General features: G+C 45.0%; 1 long non-coding RNA gene across 1 annotated transcript; it reads left to right on the forward strand.

The window, feature by feature from the left end:
• Positions 1–1,329: 1,329 nt before the first annotated feature.
• Positions 1,330–12,021, forward strand: LOC122889319. Its single transcript, XR_006380877.1, has 3 exons — positions 1,330–1,612; positions 9,463–9,766; positions 11,968–12,021. It is a non-coding gene; the product is annotated as an uncharacterized LOC122889319 (long non-coding RNA).
• Positions 12,022–15,235: the final 3,214 nt, after the last annotated feature.

A 15,235-nucleotide genomic window follows, 5' to 3' on the forward strand; every position in this document is an offset into this window, starting at 1 on the left:
TCATGACACTGAGATCAGGACCTGAGCCGAAACCAAGAGTCAGACTCTTGATCAATGGCACCACCCAAGAGCCCCTTATAACTTAATTTAAAACTGATCATTTAATTGGTCCCTTTTGGGTCTTATTCAGGATCATTCTCAAGGGGGTATGGCTCCCAATCACTTGTCCCTGGCTTCTTACCTCATCTCAGCTCCTTCTGGAGCTGTGGACCCTTCAGAGCTCTGCCCCAGCCTCCCTCTGCCATCCTGGTGCAGTGGGCATCAGGGCTGGCTTGCAGCCAATGGGAATGGAGGAAGCTTGGGACTACAGAGCAGTAGACTGACTCTCTCTCTCTCTCTGCCTGCCCAGTATGCAACCAGCCTTTTGTATCACTTTGGACTGCCCCCTCCACCCTTGGCTCCTGTCCCAGAACTCAGCCTGCTGCCTGAGTTCTCCTCTCAGAGTCCTAAACAAAGAGGGAGTAGAAAAGAAATCCATCTTCTAGGTGCCTCTTAGCGTATGGAAAACGCCTTTTAAAGGGACATCAGAGCACACATCTCACCACTTACCCTCTTAACTTGCTTCAGTTTGTGGTATCCTCGACCCACAATGCCCCAGGACAAAAAGAAGCAGCAGATTCATTTACTTTCTCTGCTTTAAATTTTCCTGGCTTGAACCTAAACAGAATGTATAGACGGTTGGTTAAACCCAAATTGTAAACAGCATTATCTTCTCTGTCCTTTGAGAGAAACTCTGTGATCCTGACCAAATGGGAGCTGAAGTTATTTAGAAAAATCCTTTCTCAAATCTAGCATTCAAGTGGCTGTCTTTCTGTGAAGTCTTATTTTGATTTCAAAATGGAATACTACCTCTCTTTTGCTTTGAATTCCTTTAAAGACCATTATAACCGCTTTTCCAGACAAAAGGATTCCTTCAGCCAGTGGGGAGAAAGCAAAAAAGAAAAGTACATTAATCCCCCAATGATGACTCCCATTACAACAGTGCATGTACTCCTTGATGGGCAAAGAAAATTCCCCGAAAGCTCTTGATTCATGATTTTTTTTTAAGGGAAGGAAAGGGAAAAGAAGGAAAGAAATCAATATTTTGAAAATTATCACTGATTTCCCCCTCTTTTGATAAGATAGAACAAGGAATGTTTGGGTTCAATCAAAATGGAAACCATTTTGAGCAGTGAGAGAAGCTGAGTGTGTCGCCATACTTGGGAACTGGAGTACAAAAGGGTAATTGTGCCAAATGGAGAGATGAACTAAATGACCTCTGCAAATCTCTTCTAGATCACACACGTGATCGCCTAATCCCAAGAAGGCCCGGAGTGGACGTTAGAGCCATCTTTTTTTCTGGAGTCCAGTATAGGGGCATGGTCCAAGGAGCCGCACCTGGCATGGTTGCCTCTGTGAGAACAGGACCATGATGGGACTAGGAAGTCCTTGGTTCTGCAAAGTCTGTAAATCTTTCTGAGCCAGAGCACTGAAGCTCTGTGAACTTCAGGGGAGTCAGGGGCTTCTGGGAAGAAGCATGTCAAAAAGGCAACAGAGACTCATTTACCCTGGAGACAGAGACGCTGAGGGGACTTTGGGGAGAGTGAACCAACCCCACCAGAGGGCCTGTTCGGTGAGTCTATGCTTAAACAGGGTTCTTTTTTCTTTTTTTTTTTTTTGTAAAATTTTATTTATTTATTTGACAGAGAGAGAGAGATCACAAGTAGGCAGAGAGGCAGGCAGAGAGAGAGGGGGAAGCAGACTCCCCACTGAGCAGAGTGCCTGATGTGGGGCTCGATCCCAGGACCCTGAGATTGCGACCTAGGCCGAAGACAGAGACTTAACCCACTGAGCCACCCAGGAGCCCTTAAACATGGTTCTTGAGAAAAATGTCACTTTGTTTCTCCAAGCCTGTTTCCTCATCCATAGAAAGAGGGCCTCAGTGCCTGCCTCCTATATTTATGGGGAGATTTACATGACAGAACACAGATCCAGCCCCTCACCCAGGGCCTGGCACATAGCGAGTTGTCAGTAAATGGTAGCTGGTTTTGTGACTACCATTGTTTTTAGTGAAACTCTTAAAAAAAAAAAAAATACAGGCAAGGCAGAGTAGAACATCCTGCACAAGGATCCTCTAGCATACAAAATAAACAAACGATGGCTTTGTATGGCTTTTTTTTTTCCCTCCTTCTGAATAAAACCAAGGGGCAAAGAGATGAGTCTGAAATCATAGCCCATGTTGTCAAATAGGAACCTGATGTAACCCAGATCATCTGGGTTTTCACTGAGAAAATGACAAGTATATTTGACCCCACCCTGCAGGGGAAGGGTCAGATGCTAAGAACTCAGCCCCTCTACTGTACTCTCATGACCCCAGAAAAGTCAGAATCCTCAGGCTGAGTGATTTGGGGCAATGTATGCATGATACTGAGTGGGAGGACTCCAGGGTGAGTGGAGAATGGAAAATTCCTATTTTTTTTTTATTGTGCTTCATAACTGGTGGGTTAAAAATGAGCAAAAGAAATAGAAATAATGCATACCAGAATTAGGGGTAGAAGAACCAGGGAAGTCATGGATGTATGAAGTAAAATCAAAAAGAAAAAAAAAAGATATTCGAGTCAGAACCGTAATCACAATGATTCAGCAGCTCTAGGAAACTTTACAGTCAACACCCCTGTGATTTTCCAGATAAGGAAACTGAGGCTCATAAAGTCAGATTACTTGCCCAAGTCCACAGTGAACAAATCTGGGCCTCTCGACTTCAGTCTGGCACTCTTTCCACATCCAGGGATTGTAGAGAAGATCCTGAGAGGGAAGAACCAAGAAGGAAAAGAAAAAATCAGGTTATTTCTAGCCAAGCCCCAAGATCTATGATTGGTTAGCTGGCTGCTTACAGCTTCATGTAAGGAAACTTGACACCAGCCGCCACTGCCAGGAGAAGGCCCTGGGGTTGGAGGCCCAATGTTAAAACAGCAAGAAGTTGGAGTTGAGCAATGGATGGCAGGACTCCAGGTCCCAGAAGGGAGCCCATGCACCTGTTTGGGTACCGAAGCATGACAGGACTTGGGCAGGCCCAACCCCAACAGGAGAGAAGCTGGAGGAGGGCTGAGCAAAGTGCCTGGTTGAAAAATTCACTTTACGACACTCTCTACATTTCAGTGGCCCATCTTTCTTCCTTTCTTTCTTTCCTTCTTACTCTCTCTCTTTTTCATTCTTTTTTTCTCTCTCTTTCGTTCTTTCCTTCCTTCCTTCTTCCCTTCCTTCCTCTGTTTTTCTTTCTCTCTCTCTCTCTCTTTCTTCCTTCCTTCTTTCCTCCTTCCTTCCTTCCTTTCCTGCCCAGCATCTAAATCCTCCTTCTTAATTTTGAGGACCCCCCCCAACTGTGAGTCAGAGCTGGTGCTCCTCACACCAGCGCCCCAAGAGTCAATGAGGGGACATGAATCCAGTGTAACTACACTGTAACTTCTGGTTGCTAGCCAATGTGTGTGTAGTACAGCGAAAAAGAAGAAATCCTTACCCTCCTTATTCTTGACCACCAAAGGAACCACACAAGTTAGGAACACCACCACCCACCCTTTGAGTTATGTGAAGTCACAGAAACAGTGGCATTGGATCCATGATGGCCGTTGAGGTGGTCTAGCATTAAGATTCATGTCCATGGTTGGTGATGGTGGTGGTATGCTGGCCACATTTGAGTCTGCTGCCCAACCTCCCTGGCCTCCAGGCCTGCTTCTCCTTCCTTCTTACAGATTCTGTGAGCAACCTTCCATGAACTCATTTTCCGCCATTGTTGGCCAGCATTCAACTACAGATACCTGGCCCACACAGGCACCATTCCTCACCTGTGACAGCAGAAGCCAAGAAGTTTTAGAAGGCTAGGCTCAGCCCGACAGTGACTCTTATGAAGTTGTGGGAGCACAATGGAGGATAAAAAGATTCACAGTGGAACACATGTGGTGGAAACACATTCATGTTCCAGGCTTAGAACCTCACCCAGAGTCACTCAGGTAACTAAGTGACAGATTGCAATGGAAGCCTTTGGGTTTAAGTGAACTTTGAAATGTCAGGAAGAAAAGAGGCTTTGGCTCCTTCTTAAAAGAGGCATTAGATGCTAAAGGTCTGGTCTGGATTATATAATCTAAACCAAGGACTTCCTCAGCTCCGCAAACAATGAAGCATTGATCGAGGAAGAAAGGGAGTTGAGAACCGTTTCCTGATTAGAACAAGGAAGACAACCCCATGATTTGTAAGCCACACTGAGAAAGTTACGTAGCCACACTGGGTCCCTGCTTTTCCATGCTGTTCCTAAAAGAGGAAAAAGGGAGAAATCCATGCCGGATTTGGGGAAATACCTTCTGATCGTCCATTGGGTTCTCATTGTCTCAACCCATGCCCTAGGCTCATTTTTCCTTCTTTGTAACAAGCCCCAGAGACTTCCATTTCCTACCTGCTCTTTCCTCTGGTGGGGTTTTTTGTGTGTGTGTGTGTGTGTTTTTTGTTTTGTTTTGTTTTTTTAAGATTTTATGTATTTATTTGACAGGGAGAGAGGGGACACAAGCAGGGGAGTGGGAGAGGTAGGCTTCCCGTGGACTGGGGAGCCCGATGTGGAGCTCAGTCCCAGGACCTTGGGATCATGACCTGAGCCGAAGGCAGATGTTTAATGACGGAGTCACTCAGGTGCCCCTCCTCTGGAGTTCTTATCACTCCTCCATCCCAGCGCAAAATGGCTACAGAAGAAGAACATCTCATTCCAGCTGCCCCCAAAGACATATATACAAGCCCTGATTCTCTTAAGGATTTTCTTCCTAAGAATTCAGGACAAACAGGGGACAACAAAAATACAAAGAGGTGGTTCATTACAGAGCTTAAGACTCTTACAAGGTTTCCATAGTCCTTACAAGGTTCCTTTGCGTGCTGAGCAAAGCTAAAATGTCCCAGGCATTTCTTTCTCACCAAGACTGCCTCAGCAGGTGTTCCCCATTTTATATTCCCAACACCCTCTGGATGTTATTAATGGGACTGAAGCCAACAGAGATTGAGTAACTTTTCCAAGGTCAGTTGGTAGTTAGCGGCAGAATTGGAATTTGAACCCAAGCCTGTCTGACTGTATCTGCTGCTCTTTTTTACATTTTAGTTCAGCTTTCTAATGCCCACTTCCATCCTTGCCCCTTCTTCCTGTCCCCTTTGCCCTTATAAATTATTTCTGTTAATTTCTGATTTATCTTTCTAGTGTTTCTTTCTGAGAATATACATACATACACATGTACACACACAGATTAAAGCTGGTACTATTTATACCATGCCCAGCTGAATGCCTACTCTGTCTTAAAAAAAAAAAAATCAATTTAGGGACACCTGGATGGCTCATCGGTGAAGAGTCTGACCCTTGATTTCAGCTCCTGTCATGATCTCAGGGTTGTGAGAACATGTCTGGTTCCACACTAGTCATGGAGCCTGCTTAAGATTCTCTCTCTCCCTCTCCCTCTGCCACCCACCCCCACCTTGTCCCCCACCCTCATGCATGCACACACTCTCTTGCTCTCTTAAAAAAAAAAATCAATGTACAAAAAATATTGCAATTTAATCAGAAGAAAAGAGCCTAATAGGAAGGGACTGGGAGAAGCGAATGCTCTTTTAGATGGTTGAAAACCTAAGAATTTTCCAACATTGTCTAAAACCCCCCAGATAGTTTTTAAAAGTGTCTCAGCAATAATATTAGCACTTGGATACCAGAAGCAAAAATTGTGGGGCGCCTGGGTGGCTCAGTGGGTTAAGCTGCTGCCTTCGGCTCAGGTCATGATCTCAGGGTCCTGGGATCAAGTCCCGCATCGGGCTCTCTGCTCAGCAGGGAGCCTGCTTCTCTCTCTCTCTCTGCCTGCCTCTCCATCTACTTGTGATTTCTCTCTGTCAAATAAATAAATAAAATCTTAAAAAAAAAAAAGAAGCAAAAATTGTGAATACATTGGAAGCATCCCTAAAATAAAATAAAAATCAAGTATAATCCTAGTAAGAGCCAGGTGCCCATGTGGCCAAGTCTGTGCACAGAGCCACAACTCAGAAAGCCTGCTACTGTAACTGAAAGTAATGAAAGCTAAATTGTAATCTTTGTTCATACCCTTCAACAAATATCAGCAGAAACCTCATTCACAAGCCTCAGCAAATATCTCGAATCCAAATTCTCTCCATATTCAGTCCATATTTTTTTCTCTCTCCCCTCCCTTTCTCCCTCTCCTCTAGTTCAGATCACCTCAGCTTCTGGTGCTAAGCCTTCCATGCTTTCTTCCGACTTCTTAGATCCTGTCTCCTCTACCTATCTCCTTATTCCTTCTAGAATCTGGGAGATGGAGCTGGCAAGGATTCCTCTTGCATGGCAGGAGAAGGATGACTTTTTAGGAATACTTATGTGCTGAGAAAGAATTCCTTGTACACCCCACGTCAAGTCATCTTTGGTAATAGTTGCAGTTTAGTGGAGAAACCCACCAGGTAGGTCTCTGACAAGGAAAAAGAAATCACATTAATTATTTGAATAAGGAAACTTTGACGTAAAGGACTATTGCCTAATACTAATAGAAGGTGACTAACTACTACAAGGAGTAAGAGATGCCCCTAAGGGGTTCAGCAGGAACCAGCTGCAATAAAAAGAAGCTTCTAGGGGCACCCAGGTGGCTCAATGAGTTGAGTAACTGGGTCTTGGTTTCGGCTCAGGTCATGGCGTCGGGGTCCTGGGATTGAGTCACATTGGGCTTGGTGCTCAATGGGGAATCTGCTTAGGATTCTCTCCCTTTACCTCTGTCCCTCTCCCCACTCACACTCTCTCTCTCTCAATAAATAAATAAATATTTTTTAAAAAGAAGAAGAAGAAGCTTCCACTTAAGCTGAAGGAGCCTGGACAAAGGACTTGGGAGACCCTCTTGAAAGAGGAAGAGGCTGCTGTAAGAACACCAGCCTGACAGGGTGAGGAGACACAGGCTAGAGCTGTCCGCAGAAGAGGTTCTCTAGTGTCAGAGGTCGTGGGCAGACTAAAGCTGCTGGAAAGTCACAGTAGAGAGAGCAAGGGGCTAGGGTGCTCCCAAAACTTGTCTGCTGGGGCTGGGGGGTTGCCATGTTGACTAAGAACAATGGAGGGAACTAGAATGAATAACAACTAGAAGGGAATGCTCTTTCTGTGGATATGTCCTCTCAGTGTCACTCCAGTGCCTTATTGAAAAAACCTAACATTCTGCCAGCTGGCAAAGGAGAAATTTTATAGGGTCCAGTTCTGATAACACGAAGCTGTATAAAGAAGGTTGAACTTGGAACAGAAAGACAATAAACTGATAAAAGGCACAGGCCCTGGCCAATCAGAGGGGATGCCAGCTATAAACAACCAGTATAGACCTACTGGTTCGTTTTAGGTGAGTACCCGAAGTTGTGCAAAGATGTTATATTTCTCTAGACTCTGTTTCAGCTTTCTGCTGTGTCCCTAGAGAGTGCATGGTAGAAAAACCTGGGATACAGGCTATATAGCCTGTTCTCAAAAATCAGAAAGATCCAGGGGCACCTGGGCGGCTCAGTTGGTTAAGCCTCAGACTCTTGGTTTTGGCTCAGGTTGTGATCTCGGAGTCCTGGGTCAAACGCTGCATCAGGTTTGGCACTCAGTGCACTGTCTGCTTAAGATTCTCCCTCTCCCTCTGCTCTTCCCACTTGTGCTCTCTCTCTCTCTCTCTCTCTAAAATAAATAAATGAATCAGAAAGATCCAATACAAACAGGGCAGGCAATGGGGAAGCAAGGTATCCAAAGGATAATTTTTTTTAAAGATTTCATTCATTTATTTGATAGAGACAGAGAGAGAGGAAGAGAGCAAGCAAGCACAAGCAGGGGGAGCAGCAGAGGGTGAAGGAGAAGCAGGCTCCCTGCTGAGCAGCAAGCATGACTCAGGGCTTACAGGACCCTGGAATCTTGACCTGAGCCAAAGGCAGACGCTTAATGGTTGAGCCACCCAGGTGACCCTCCAAAGGATAACTTTTTTATTGCAGACATTTATAAAGTACCAATTATGAACTAGACAGTGTACTTGATAATTTATATGCATTTTTTAATTTAGGGCTTATAACAGTCTTAGAAGACTGGTGTTATTTCTGTCTTTTAGGTGAGAACACTGAGCTTTGCAGAGGTTAGCTAAGTTCATGAAGTCACATAGCTAGTGTGGTAGAAAAGGGATGTGAGCTCAGGTCAGCTTAATCACCACCAAAGCCTGTTTGAGCTCTCTTTTCTTAGAGATATGTGTTAGGTTGCTTTAGTTCTGTAAGTTGTTGCTTTATATATAGGAAGATAGCATACTTGTCAATGATTGTTGATATAGGTCTTATAACCAGCATCTAATGTCCTCCTTTATCCTTTATGAACATTTTCTTTTTTTTTTTTCCTTATGATCATTTTCAACTTAGATTCGATTTTATCCATTATTGAAATCACTATCCCGCCTTTCCTTTGGCTTCCTTGTGGGTGTTTTTCCATTCTTTATTTTCAAGTTCTCCATATCCTTTCAGTGCATAAAAAGGCCTCTGCGGACAACATATTACTGGATTGAGGGGAGGAGTATGTTTTGTTGTTACCATTTTAAAAGTTCAATCTAAGAAGGAGCCTGGGTGGCTCAGTGGGTTAAAGCCTCTGCCTTCAGCTCGAGTCATGGTCTCGGGGTCCTGGGATCGAGCCCCACATCGGGCTCTCTGCTCAGCGGGGAGCCTGCTTCTTTCTCTCTCTCTGCTTGCCTCTCTGCCTACTTGTGATCTCACTGTCTGTCAAATAAATAAATAATATTAAAAAAAAAAGAAAGAAAGATGCTCTATTAAAAAAAAAACGTTCAATCTAAGAGTCTCTCACTTCTTTTCTTTGACTCTAAGGTCTGTACACTTTAGAATCAGGATGCACACTGTATGTTTGCTCAGAGAAAGCTGGCAGGTGGTTGGGAAGATTTGTAAGCAAAGACAAAATTACTCAGACAGGAGACCAGCAGTCAGTATGTGGGTGCTATGCCCCACAAAGGAGGACCTCAACTTTCCAAGAACTAGAATAATAAGCAGGAAAATGATGAAGCAGGAAAAAGAGAACCATGAACCTCTTCTTAGAATAAGGGGTGCAGGTCGGAGTCACAAGGAAATTTAGGGTTATCAGAACCAGAAATAAGCAAAATGAAGTAAAGAAGATGAAAACACATGGTGTTTACAAATATTAATATATTTATGATTCCATATCCCAATATCATGTTGGCTTTTTTTTTTAGCAGATGTGCTAAATGAATTCTTCCAGCAATGTATCCCCCCAAAATTGCTTCCTTCTTTCAGTGTTTGTGTTTTTCCATCTCTGTTCTTCTAGTGAGTGTATTTGAGGGTAAATCAAATCCCTTTAAAACAACTGAACAAAAATAGCTTCCAACACAACATAAATCTGGCAATTCCTCTTTCCTGAAGGATTGAATTACTTAACCACCTTTCTCTTCCCAGGTCCCCTCCCTGTCATCAAAGGCACTCCTCTGCAAGAGGGAATGAAGTTATCAAACACCATACTTGGAGATCTATTCATCACGGAAAAAGAAGCGCAAAGATTGTCAATAGAACAGTCCCAAAGGGCCATCCATTTGACTCATTTATTATTTTCCTTTGCTAGTCACCCAGATTATTCAATGTCCCACAAATTGAAAGTTTGGAGTTCTATTGACTCTCACTTTGGTTCACTAACTATGGAAAAGTTGTCTTGCCTCATTTGACCCCTGGATAAAATCCTTTACATCCAGAGAGCACTTTCCAGGTATGAAACACCTCCACATCTGTCATGTCTTGTGAGGCCTCCTACTACTCACTAACCTGGAATTTTACAGGCCAAGAATGCAGAATGGCATTAAAGGTTACAACGAGTCAGTGATGGAACTGGAACTCAAATCCAGTTTCTGACGTCAAGTTCGGTTCTCTTTTTACTTTTCATTGTTTCCTCCTCCCTTCAATGATCATATTCTCTATTCTACCTCAGCCACTGCCACGGTCAGACCTTAGACCTTGTCATTACTAATAACCCACTTACAGGTTATCAACTACCACCACTTTTTTTTTTAAGGGAGAGAGAATCCCAAGCAGACTCCCCACTAAGCATGGAGCCCTACAACCAAGGGGCTCCATCTCACGACCTTGAGATCACGACCTGAGCCAAAACCAAGAGTTAGTCACTTAACCAACTATATCACCCAGGTGTCCCACGACCACAAACAACTTTTATTTTTCCAGCTCATTCCCTTTGACCCTGACTCCAACATTTCTTTGATCCCACAGGACATATAATCCATTAGTCTTGCCTCTTCACCCCATTTTCTTGCTTTCCAACATTCCCAGCTCAGGGTCTGCAGAATATCTTTGTCATCATCCCCTTTAGCTCCCTTGCCCCCATTTCCTTCCTGGGAAAATCTAATTTGCCACCAACTTGGCAACTGAATTTGGCCAAAGATACACATAAGCACACACACATACCATAAATTCATTACCAATCTCTGAGGCTTTCCTTCAATAAATAGCCTCCCTCTTCCCCATCAGGTTCTCAACAAGTTGAAGAATAATACAAAGTAAATGGCGAGGCCAAGCATCGGCTTTATTGCGAATAAAGACCAGATTAGAGGATAGGTGTTAGGTCCGTTGGTGAAGGTACCAAGTCCTAGTATCCATCCAGCTCCAGCAGCAGGAGCAGCAGCAGCGCTGGACTAGTGCTCTACCCTCGATTATTGCTTTAATCCAGCCACTCCTCACGATCTTTTTTTTTTTTTAAGATTTTATTTATTTATTTGACAGAGATCACAAGTAGGCAGAGAGGCAGGCAGAGAGAGAGGAAGAAGCAGGCTCCCCACTGAGCAGGGAGCCCGATGCAGGGCTCGATCCCAGGACCCTGAGATCATGACCCGAACCAAAGGCAGAGGCTTTAACCCACTGAGCCACCCAGGCACCCGCGCTCCTCACTATCTTAATCACTACACTGGGTCCAGGCCACCATCGACTCTCCCCTGGAATCCTGCAGTCGGCTCCTGATTGTCTCCACAATCTCCTCCCCACTCCTCTTTTCTCATCCAAAGAGCCAGAGTGAGTCCTTTATATCAGTTCTCAATCTTTGCTTGACATTAAAATCACCTGGGCAAGTTTTTAAAGTCTTGGCTACCCAATCCTCACCAATTCATTCAGAGTTGGGGCTGAGACCTGGCCCTTGTGATCTCGTAAAGCTTCCCCAGAGATCCCCTGGGCCGCCAAGGCTGAAAGCCAGCGCAGTCAGATGTGTCATTCTTCTGCTGTCACCACTCCCCACACGACTCCCCTCTTCACCCAGAGTGAAAAGGTCTGCTGAGCTGCTCATGAGCTGACTGTCCTGGAACTCCCCAAGTTCATCTCCAGCACGACTGGCCTTCTCTCTAGTCCCCAAACACGCTGAGAGAGCTTTTCCTGGGGGATCTTTACACTTGCTCGTCTTCTCACTGTCTACAGAGCCTTTCCTCAAGATAGCCACATCCCTCACTCCACTTCCTTCAGGTCTCTGTTCAAATACCTCTTTATTAAGAGTCCTTTTGCAAGTGCTCAACTTAAAGAAACACACACACACTTGACCCCAGCGGTCTCAGTCTCCATGACTCTGCTTCATTCTTCCTCACGGCACTATTGTCTCTCGCCCCCTTGAAAGAAGCTCCTTCAAGGCAGAGATTTCCCCTGGTTTGTTCACAGATACATTCCCAGCACCTTGAACAGTGCCTGACACAGCAGGGGAACTTAATAGCTGTGAATGAAGGAATGAACGAGTGAGTGAGCTTTGCAAAATGTTGGCTGCACCACGCTCTCTTCTTCTTGCTGTAGGAAACTGAACAGGTTACCATCAACCAAGATATGTCGAGCTGAGGATACCAGGTATGACTTTTGACTTGCTTAAGAAAAATATGAGTAGATAGGAAAAAGAACCCCTCTCCTCTTTCTCTTTTATTTCCCCAGCCCTCCCAGCATCTCTGAAACGAACCCTTAGCAAAGTAACCTGAATTAAGCCTGAGCGTTCCCACTGCGGAGGTGCCCTGCCCAGTTTGGCTGGGAAGAGAAACACTATGTCAGGGTGTCTGTGGACCAGCACCATTGCAAGACACATCCTGCAGAACTTCTCTCCACCTTGGAGGAAGCCATACAATCTCAGTCCAGAGCAAAATCAACAAAGGAAGAAGGGAGGACCAGAACCAGAAACCACAATGGGTCATCCTGTGCCTGTCGTTACCAGAATAAGTAGGTTTCGGATTTGCAAAGGGGGGGAGGCAGAGGCAGAATGAAAAGGAGGAAATTGATTTTTGTCTAATGCATTTATTTCTAAATACATTTTTCTTATAAATATATGCTGAAGAAATCTAGGAAAATCTTAAAAGTAAAATAAAGCAAATGACACATTTTCACAATCCCACTACCCAGACGTAACAAGTGCTCAAATGTTTATGAGTTTCTTTATGTCTCCTTCCTATGTACTTTTGGTCACTCGTGTAAAAGAACATAATGGCTTCCCTTTCATTGGCCAAATTTCTGATCATTTCCATAGAATACCGCTCCAAAGTTTGCACCCAAACAGATGATAACTAAAAAAATTTTTATTCAAGTCTAATTAACATAGTGTTATATTGGTCTCAGGTATACACTATAATGATTAAATAATTCTCTACATCACACAGTGTTCCTCATGGTAGGTGTATACTCTTTTATTTTTATTTTATTTTATTTATTTATTTGACAGAGATCACAAGTAGGCAGAGAGGCAGGCAGAGAGAGAGAAGAAAGCAGGCTCCCTGCTGAGCAGAGAGCCTGTTGCAGGGCTGGATCCCAGGACCCTGAGATCATGATCTGAGCTGAACTGAAGGCAGAGGCTTAACCCACTGAGCCACCCAGGCACCCCCATAAGTGTACTCTCAATCCCCTTCACTTATCTCACACATTCCCCCCACCCACTTCCCCTCTGGCAACCACCATTTTGTTCTCTACAGTTAAAAGTCTGGGTTTTTGTCTCTTTTTCTCTTTGTTCATTTGTTTTGTTTCTTAAACAATATGATATTGTCTTTCTTGGAGTGACTTACTTCATTTAGCTTTATATCCTTTAGACCTATCCATGTTCTTGTGAAGGGCAAGATCTCATTCTTTCTTTATGGTAGCATATTATTACCTTGTGTATGCACACCACTTGGTCTTTATCCAGCCCACAATCGTTTTTAAGTCACTTAGAGATGCATTGCCTAATAGCTTGCCAAAGAGGTTTACTAATTTATGCTCCCTCCAGCATGCCATGAGAATACATACCTCACCGGGCTTCACCTGGCCTCACCTGACAAGTCCTAACCAAAATCACCATGAAAACATTTCAATCATGACAGGGTGAAAGATCCAAACAACCCGCACTACCTTCTGACTTTCCAGAGAGGCAATGAAAAGGCAAGAGATAAAATCTGACAGATTAAGGTGCCCTCTCAGCCTAAAAAAAATAAAAAGTGCTGATCGTGCCCTGCCTTGGTCTTTTCTAACCTCGATTAGCGGCCTCTCAGTTCTCTAATCAAATCCATGACCAATCAATTCCGTGCCCCCAGGGCTTCTCATTCCCCCTAAAATCATCTTAAGCTATCCCCGTCTTTCTCATTCCCCCTAAAATCATCTTAAGCTATCCCCGTCTTTTTCTGTAATTTCCCTGCTTTCAGCACCTGGGAGTCACCGAGCTCAGAGCCCACTGCCCCGCCCACGCAGCGTGGTCACCGGCTCTCACCTCCCTCCCCCTCCCGGGCTCGCAGGCCTCCTTGCTCCTCTCCCTGCCATCTGGAGATTAGGAGTAAGTATGCCAGCACACCTCAGGGCTTTTCTTCTGTGGGTGTGTATGCGTGTGCGTGTGTTTCAGGACTCAAAATACTTCAGAGATCACAGTGATGACGAAGGTGGGACGGTCACTGCTCTCTGTAGCGAGCCTGGCCTCGACTCAACATTCCATTCACTGTGCTCAGCCGCTGCAGACGCTTGTCTTCGTAAGCCTCCCAGCGACCCTATGGGGTAGCCATTACACCCTATTACACCCGTTTCACAGGTTAAGGAGACTTAGGGGAAGAGGTTTGATTGAGATCCCTCCACCTGTGAAAGCAGGGCCGTGACTGGAGTGCAGAGATGGATTTTTCCACCTTCCGTGTTGGGCTTTCGACGTAGCCCCGTCAAGCATTCACACTCTTCACTCGCCCATTCCTTTCCTAATGTAACAACAAGAGTATCTTGAAATCAAATCTCTTTCCCTTCCAAGGGTTTCTCAGATCCTGGGGAATGGGGAACGCCGTCCCCTCTGTATAGAGAGCTGCTGAAGGCTGCTTCGTCCACTGGTCCTGCCTTCTCCTTCCTTGGTCCAAGCGGCGGGTCACCCTAAACACGACGTCTTTCCCCCCTGCCCTCCCGCCTCCTGACTCCACTACAGCCAGAGCTGAATCCCGATCGCTTTGCTGAGAACAGAACAGCAGGGATTGAAATTGGCTGTTGGACTTGACTGTTGAGAAATCTGTCGATGAGACCCCAGAGCGGAGTGGATTTCAGTGCAGGGGCCCCGGAGCCCGCGTCCTGGCTCCACCACGGCGAGTTCCTAAAGGCTGGGCCCTCCTGCGAGCTTACCGTGGCCTGCGGGCTGATCCATTCCCGCGTCTGTTCGTATGGGTCAGGTTCTGTTGCTGTCTCTTCTGAGTATTTGCTACCAACATCACGCAGGTGGTTAAACGTTTGACTGTCGCTCTCCTAATCGGTGCGTAAATTCCAGCCCGTTACTTAAGCATTTTTGTGCCTCAGTATCCTCATCTTTTTGCCAGAGACAAAAGATGGGATTGGGGTAGGGGAGGCTACTTATCTCAATGAATGGCATCTGAAGATAGCCAGCGGGGCGCCAGGGTAGCTCAGTCCTAAGGCGTCTGTCTGTCTGTCTTAGGCTCAGGTCATAAGCCCGGGGTCCTGAGATCAAGCCCCGCATGGGGCTCCCTGCTCCACGGGAGGCATGCTTCTTCCTCTCTCACTTGTGTTCCTGCTCTCGCTGTCTCTGTCTCTCTCTCTCTCTGTCAAATAAATAAATAAAATCTTATAAATAAATAAATAAATAACTAGAGGGAAGCTTAGAAAGTGAGAGAGCTCACATTGATACTGACGTAGACAATCATTCATAAAAACCCAACACCTATGGAGTAGGACTGGGCCCTCGATGGCGCCATAAAAAACAAAAACAAAT

This window comes from Neovison vison, chromosome 11, assembly GCF_020171115.1.
Source record: "Neovison vison isolate M4711 chromosome 11, ASM_NN_V1, whole genome shotgun sequence".
NCBI lineage: Eukaryota > Metazoa > Chordata > Mammalia > Carnivora > Mustelidae > Neogale > Neogale vison.